At 37.4% G+C, this 7856-nt stretch overlaps 1 long non-coding RNA gene across 1 annotated transcript; it reads left to right on the top strand.

The window, feature by feature from the left end:
- The first annotated feature begins 458 nt into the window (after window positions 1-458).
- Window positions 459-6548, top strand: LOC127508978 (uncharacterized). The gene is made up of 5 exons (XR_007929058.1): window positions 459-3805; window positions 3896-3991; window positions 4088-4167; window positions 4589-6323; window positions 6425-6548. It is a non-coding gene; the product is annotated as an uncharacterized LOC127508978 (long non-coding RNA).
- The last annotated feature ends 1308 nt before the right edge of the window (window positions 6549-7856 follow it).

Raw genomic sequence — 7856 nt, 5'->3', positions numbered from 1 at the left:
ATGATTTTTAACTCCAACCGTTGAAGTCTGTCAGTCGTATAATGCGTGTCAATGGGAACTTCGCCTATAAGAGTAAATAAAACTTGCATAGACAAATCCAAATTAAACCCTGCGGCTCGTGACGACACATTGATGTCCTAAGACACGAAACGATCAGTTTGTGCGAGAAACCTTAATGAGCTTAATGAATGCGAGACATCACTTCCGTTGTCAGAGCGCGATCAGACCTCACTAAGCGAATGCTGAATGCAGTTGGACATAGTGGTGTTTTAGAGGTAAAAAATGATATAAATACTGTTCGGTTTCTCGCACAAACCGATCGTTTCGTGTCTTAGGACATCAATGTTTCGTCACGAGCCGCAGGGTTTAATTTGGATTTGTCTGCATGTTTTTTTGACTCTTATAGACAAAGTTCCCATTGACAAGCATTATACGACTGACAGACCACAACGGTTGGAGTTAAAAATCATCATTTGTGTTCTACTGAAGAAACAAAGTCACCTACATCTTGGATGCCCTGAGGGTAAGCAGATAAACATCACATTTTCATTTTTGGGTGAACTAATAAAGACACAAACTCTCATTTCACGGTAAAACGCAATGAATGTGAATCACGCTTTTTTTTTTTTTTTTTTCAAAAACAGCATCTCTCTTCAGGGAAAACCAATAAAGGAAAACATTTGTCGAGCGCAACTCCTAGTGGAAATTATAGAACGCATAGGAAGAAAATCTACATGAGATATTGCTTAATTCTTCGTCAGGTACTAATTTGCAGAGGCAATTGCGGGTTAATCTAGTTAATTATTCCATATGCAAGTTTTAAGTGAGTAATTACTTGCATTACTGTGCTAACTAGCTGAAGAGGCTAGTCGGCCGATAATATATTATATATAATATTTATTTTAAGGTGAAGTAGTTACATTGTAATTAGAAAAAGCTCTGGGTAATATTAAATAATTAATAAAAACAATAAAACAATGTATGGTTAAAGTCCCCCTGTAATCAATTATTTTATCCCTTAAAACTCATCTTTGATCACCAAAATGACATATTTTAAAAACAATTCAAGTGAAAAAATTTCTTAATGCATTATAATAGCTTGAATGTAACTCTACACCCTTGCCTCATTTAATATACACGGAACAATGAATATGCAAACTAGCCCCGCCTCCACTCGCTCATGCCAGCTCGGAGAGTCTTCTGTTGCTATAGTGACGAGCAATTTGTTGTTTGTGTTGTGGCTACATGAAATACATGCACATCCTTGAATGATCCTTCTCACTGTTGAGAATCGGGCCGCCCAAGAACACGATTATGAATATTCTGAATAAAGATATGCATTAGACATAGTTTAGCGTCATTGTGAGCAAGAGATAAACACATAAACATTAAATCAGTACAATTCACGAACGCCGTAAACAGACTGACATGTCGAAAACAGCGAGTGCAGCTTCAGCATCCGGTCTAGTGTTTGTGTGTGAGCGTGGATCAGGATTACAACCGCTCAAAAAAAAAACATGATTAAATTATATGTAAAGAATAAAATGAATTATAAAAACATGTATGGCTAAAAATCTCTGTTTTCTGCTGGTATCTGAGCATGTGGCATGGACTACTGACGCTCAGCTTACTGTCCTCAGGTCGAGGCATTTGCTGGTACTGTGTGTGACAGAAGCAGAGAGACTGTATGAATGTTGTGTGTTTTGTATGATGACACACACTGTCCCAAACTGGTGCAGAGGTGGGCGAAGGGAACTCTCCAGCACGGGTCCTCTTTATAAAGAGGGTCTCCATTTATCTGTTGATGCAATGAAAATAAAATCTCATATTAGACTCAGACGGTCTGTGTGGCAAGAATAACTGGAGCTGACACAGGCAGGAACGCTTCAGCTGTAACACACACAAAAGCGTGATTATCAGGTCTAAGCCCAAAAGATCCAGTACTACACACCTGTGGAAGGGAAATCAGATGCACCTTCTCACCGTGACAGATAAAGACACATTGAAAGAAATGCCAGTATGAGAAGAAGAAAATGAATTTAAAGGTGCTCTAGATTGTAAAATTGTAAAAAAAAAAAAAAAAAAAAAAAAAAAAAAAGAGGTGTATTCTCATTCCTAGATGTACAACATTCTTTCAGGAGAGCTGTTAATGTGTCTTTTATGGGAATATACTAGGCATGTCACTCCTTTCTGTTTTCATCAATCCCCCCAAAAATGCATTTTGGATCCACAAAAGTTATCAAAGTACTGTTTTCTCTGTTATCCATGCCATCTAGGGTTTTCAAAACATCTTCAATTTCTGTCTCAGAGAGTTTAGTTTTTGTTTGAAGAGCTACTTTTAGTTGATTCTTTGTGTACTGCTGGCACACTCCACTAACTTATTAATCTCTTCTATGATTAACTGTACTGTGGAGGAAGGGATCAGGTGCTTCGCCTGCAACTTCATGTAAAACATGGACAGATTTCTCATATATAAGCTCTTCATTTGTGCAGGGTCTAGTATATCCTCCTCACCCCATCATCATCTGCCCCTTCATCTGAGTGTCTTTCAGCAACAGAGAACTGAGACACTACAAACTGAAGGAAGACCGTGAAGACATGCGAAGCTGTAGAGTATTTGTGCTTTCTAGATAGGTGAGATGTGAAAGATGATTTCACTGAAAATGAGCGATCACAGTTTTTGAAGGGGCAATGAACCTGCTCTCTTTCTGAAATGTGAAATTTGAGGTTACCCAAAAGATCTGAAAGATCGATCAACTGTCTCTGACAGTTGGTAACTTCACATTGAAGGGTCCCTGCAGAGACTCGCACTGTGACGCAGAAGATGACTGCCGATGATGACGGTAAACATGACAAATTTAATGTGTTGTAATTTCTGAAGCGTGACTTGCAACCTGCATAGAGATAATGTGCCTTATTTCTTTGTAGCCCTTGATGTTGTACATAACCTTTTAGGATTTTCACAGAAACACTACAACTATTACAAGTGTAATCTGCAAACATCTTTACATGGTGCAGTGATCACCTTTTGCCCCGATCTTGACTTTGGCAGCTCACACAACTTATCTGCAGTGTTGCGATCACAAAGGATCACTACAAATAAGGAGAAGATGAGTACATTCATCTTGCGAAATATCTGAGCTTTATTTTACATTCATGCTTAAAATGATCTGGGCTTTATCCATGTATGGAGACGAAGAGCTAAAAACAGCCACCAAATCTGGAGCAGAACAGCCACCAACAGGAATGATCTGTTTTTGTAGGGAGCAACGAACACCTAGAAGCCGGTGCTCCCAATCACGCCACAATCAGCCCGTCACCTGCAAACAATATAGACACAACACACAAAACAAGGAACGGCCAACAGGGGCATCACAGCAGGAAGAGACAAAAACAAGCATGCAAGTGTATGGGACATGTTAAGAATAAAAAAAAAATCCAAAGTAATATATTGAAAAATGCATTGTATCTAAAGCACTGAATGCTATCCGTGTAACCAGTAAATCCCTATCAGTTTATGTGCTCCTGTTTCTGTGTGTGCTTCAGTGACTGCAACTATTTAATTTAGAGCAGTGATTAAAGTTACTGAGTAATGAGAATTTGTTACATGTGTATAATAACTGTAGTCCAGAGTGAAGTGACTGCGTGTGTGCAATGAAAAAGTCTTAATGTTGAAACGGAGACCTCTGGTGGGGAGTGGAAAGAAGCAGCAGTGGGCGGAAACGTGACAGAAAGTGATGTGGGAGACAGTAATTGGTCTCCACTTTTGGAGCAAGACAATGAATGGTCATCTTCTTTTGAAAAGGTAAACTTCTTACTTTTTTTCTTTAAATAACATTCTCTTTGTAGGTTACACTTGTGTTTATTTAAAATGTTTTTACACTCTCACCTCCAGGATGTGTTGCCTGACAGTGACGCCGCAATCACAAGTCATCTGGTAAAGCCTGAGACTCAGCAGCTTGAATGCAATTCAGCGTTTCCTGATCATAAGGTAATTCTATATATATTATGAAGTAAAAGATATAATTTACCTTGTTAAATTTTTATTAAGGGTTTACTTTGTGTTGATGATGATGTGTATTTTCAGGGCTCCTGTGAACATTTGACAGCAGCTTTAAAGGATGAAAACCTCATGAAGAAAAGGAGTCTGAATCTTCAGGTGAAAAGGTGGGAAATTTGTATATTTTTACCAAACAGCTTCAGTTTCTGCTTCAGTAATAGGGAAAGCATACTGGCAGAATATTAAAAGAAATGCACTTCTTTAACCATTTCAATATCCTATCACATCCAAACAAGCAGCAGTTTGATATGAAAAAGCATGTTTAGAGATTACATGTCAATTTACAAAAGTATTCAAAGGGAAAATAACAGTCAGAATAATAATAATAACAAAAATAATTAAGAAACAAAATTATTTGCTGCCACCTTTGCCACAAAAGGTGTGCTCTCTTTGAGAAATGTGATACTATCACACATATAACATAAAAAATATATAATTTATAAATAATACAATTAATCGGTTTAATAGTAAAAGCCTGCATATCTATTTCAATCCAAAAATTTCATTGGAATTATTTTTGTGTTACAGGAAAAGACAAGGAATCTGCCTTGGCTGAATCAACTAACATTTCTACAGAGAGCAGTGAGGCAGAAGACCCATTCTTTGGATGTAGTTTGCCACAGGAGCCCTGTTTCTTTTTTATTGACAAAAAAAGAATGGCAAGACCTGAGGAAGCGTCGGAAAGGAAGATGTTTTCAAGGATTACAGTGGACAAATGGGGAATGAGGTCAATTCACCCATACTGCAGTTTTGGTTTCACTCGCCACAGTATCAAAACCCTGCAGTCACTAAAAAACACACCTCTATTCAAATGTTTGGGTTACTGCCGGTTTGAAGACTGCCCCATTAATGTTACTGTGGAAGTCACAGATGAATTCACCCTGAAGGCAGCTGTGCAGTTCACAGGAGGAGATGTGTGCCACAGTACTACTGAGCTAAAAAGGAGTCAGTGTGTGCAGATTCATGTACATCCACTGGAGAAACTCTGGAAACCAAATTACCCAGAAGTGTCTATTTGGATTCTATAGTAAAACTCCCAGAGAAGGTGATGCAGTCTGGGTGCAGAGATGAAGCGCCAACAAAAGAGGCTCTGAAAACCATTGCATGGAGCCAAAGACAACTGAAAAGACCTCATTCAAATGAACTTCTAAGTCTCCAAATGCTAATTAATGGGGTCATGATGCACCCAAAAGGCATAATGCTGTGGTCAAAGAAAACGCTGACAGTGTTTTACAAAAGGTGCAAGGAGGACATTGTCTATCTGGTTGCAACTGGAAGTATAATTCAAAAAGGAAGCTCCACAAGTCCACCAATACTAAGTGTATGAATTAGTTGTGCGTAATCCTTCCCACGGCGCATCTCCTCTTCCAGTTGCAACCTACCTAACTTGTGTCACATACTTTTTGCAGGCTTTTCAAACAGGCATGATGAAGCTCTATGGGAAAAAAGCAGTCAAAAGGCCAATTATGATCATTTATGATGGCTCCCTTGCAGGGATGGGCAGTATTTATGATACATGTATTTCAAATACAAAATAGTATTTTGTAATTTGTATTTGATAGGGTTGATGAAAATGGCTTTGCATTTTGTATCAAAATACTTTAGAGTTTTGTATTTTTGTATTTATAAATAGTCTACATGATGACATCATAAAATTGCAGCCTCTGATTGGTCCTTACTCAGTAGTTTGCCCAGACTTGTTGAGATCAGAGCAGAAAATTTATCCATATGGAAGAAGGTGGTCAAGAAACGTGCAGAAACGTTTCTTGACCACGTTTCGTTTCCCCCCATATTTATGATTAATTAATACCCTAAATATTAAGTGATTAATTAGTGCTGTGAATACAGCTGCCATCAGTTGTCTTCTAATGAATTACTTGTTTGTCATTGAGTCAGTGTTGCTGAAGGAAAGTAGGCCCTTCATTACCAAACACCAAGTAACTAAATTAGGAAACTGTTGGTTACTTTAAAACTAACCTTCATCTGGGGGATCACAGGGATATGTTAATATTTGATCTGTTAAAGTCACAATATGTAAATTTTCACCCTAGAGGTCACTTATTCAAAACAGAATAAGAGTTTGGAGAGGAGAGTCATGCTGAAACAAGACCAAATCCAGGACAACATCACATCAGCGGTTGGACAATGATGCAGAACCTCTGCCTCTGATCTCACAGAGGTGCTAGAGGAGCCCTGTAAGACTGTGGAGGAACTAGAGGAGCTGTGTGAGAAGCTGAAAGATGCTGACTTTCCAAAGAAGATGGTATGTGTCATAAAACAGGCAACATTAGTAGTCATTGTTAACCGGTAATAATTTAAAATAAGTTATTCTTGTGTTTAATTACTGATTGTTATTGTTTGTAGATTCGTTATCTGTGTCATCAGAGTGGAAGCAGCTTGGGAGATGGAGTTAGGAGGATGCTGAAAAAATTGGGGATAATTTCTTATGGGGACGCTACAGTTACAAAGGGAGAAAGGGAAAACTTCCATTTCGGCAGCTTCTTATCAATGATGTTATCATTCGTAAGTTTCTTGCCACTAATGACTAATAATGTGTCTTTGTCAAGATCTCAAATTAATGATAAAAAATAATGGAGAGGCATGTTATAAAATCTTTAGTATAAATATAGTTATTAAGAATAGACCTATCTACAGTGCTGGTCAAAATTATTTGCTCCCTTGGTAAATATGATCAAAGGTGGCTGTAAAAAATAAATCTGCATTGTTTATCCTTTTGATAAAGGATTATTTGCCCCCTTTTATTAAATACTTTTTGCAATGTCCTTTTGCCAAGATAACAGCTCAGACTCTTCTTCTGTAATGCCTGATGAGTTTGGAGAACACCTGACAAGAGATCAGAGACCATTCCTTCATGCAGAATCTCTCCAGATCCTTCAGATTCCCAGCTCCATGTTGGTGTTTCTTCTCTTCAGTTCACTCCACTCATTTTCTATAGTTCTATGGTCAGATGAAAAACAAAAAAGCTTTTTGGCAGCAAACACTTAAGATGGGTTTTTAAATTAATATTTGTCTGTTCTTTTATTTGTCTTTGACATGTTAGCTGTGATTTGATGTATATGTTTGCCCAAAATGATGATCCAAATCTGTAAGTAAAGACTTTGTGAGCTAACGTTACATTTGCCTAACTTCGTGTTTTGCTTCGTCCAGGGAAAGATGTTAGGATTTTTTTTAGTATACATCATGATTATGATTTTTTTTTTTTTTAGTAGTAGTAGAAATAGTAGATTATAATAGTAATATTTGCACAATTAATTAATTGACTTAGCAAACAACTTTAGACCACTAATAATGCTGTAAAAATGTTTCTCCTCTTAGGACCTAAAGCTTTTCAATGATGTTTGATGACTAAGGACACTTTACAATACATGGTAAGTCATTTCTATAAAAACTGATATAGTAGTTGTTAATAGATAATGAATTACTAATGTTGGATATGTTTGAGTAAAATCCATGTTGTTTATTGACTTGCATGTTATCCTCTTTAACAAACTTTAGACTTGGAATTATCCAAACCAGAACTTTATTAACTCACCTTTATGCCATCCCAAATGCATGGTTTGTGTTGTTTTTCTGAAAAATACCTGTTTTGTAGTCATTTTGTTTTGCCTGTTTTTTCCCCTCTCTCTCAAAGTGATGGTTTGCATTACTGTGTATGAATCATCAAGGTATCAGTTAAATATCTTCTTTACATTTCTACTGAAGGAAAAAAATACACATCTGGATGGCCTGAAGGTGACCTCGGCAACCTCCCCCAGTTTCTCGTGAAGCCAATACG

This window comes from Ctenopharyngodon idella, chromosome 3 (genome assembly GCF_019924925.1).
Source record: "Ctenopharyngodon idella isolate HZGC_01 chromosome 3, HZGC01, whole genome shotgun sequence".
Classification (NCBI taxonomy): domain Eukaryota; kingdom Metazoa; phylum Chordata; class Actinopteri; order Cypriniformes; family Xenocyprididae; genus Ctenopharyngodon; species Ctenopharyngodon idella.
Note: the sequence above shows the minus strand (reverse complement) of the source record. Positions and strands in the feature narration are given on the sequence as shown.